Source organism: Crocuta crocuta, unplaced genomic scaffold (genome assembly GCF_008692635.1).
Source record: "Crocuta crocuta isolate KB4526 unplaced genomic scaffold, BGI_CrCroc_1.0 scaffold385, whole genome shotgun sequence".
Taxonomy (NCBI): domain Eukaryota; kingdom Metazoa; phylum Chordata; class Mammalia; order Carnivora; family Hyaenidae; genus Crocuta; species Crocuta crocuta.
This window is the reverse complement of record NW_027533270.1, coordinates 481,602-481,933: the sequence shown is the minus strand read 5'-3', so window position 1 is coordinate 481,933 and position 332 is coordinate 481,602.

Sequence of the window (332 nt, the reverse complement as noted above, 5' to 3'; positions counted from 1 at the left end):
CATATTCCCAGTGAGGGTGTGTGTGTGCGTGTGTGTGTGTGTGTGCGCGCGCGCGAGCGTGTGTGTAGATGTGCCTCCTTGCTACAGGACTGGGGCCCGCCTGCCAGCCTCCGAGATCTCTTGCTCAGAGGCTCTCGGTGCCCAGCGGGCTGTGAGCCCGCTCCGCAGTGCCCGGGGAGGAGGGCGAAGAGGGGCTTTGTGCTCGCCGGGCAGAGCTTTGTTTCAGTGCGGAGAGAAGTACTTTCTGGGCCGTGACTGGACACACAGCGAATTGCCTGGATTCGGAAAGCCAGCGTTAGAGACGAGCGGCCACAGAGCCACTGGCTCCCTGC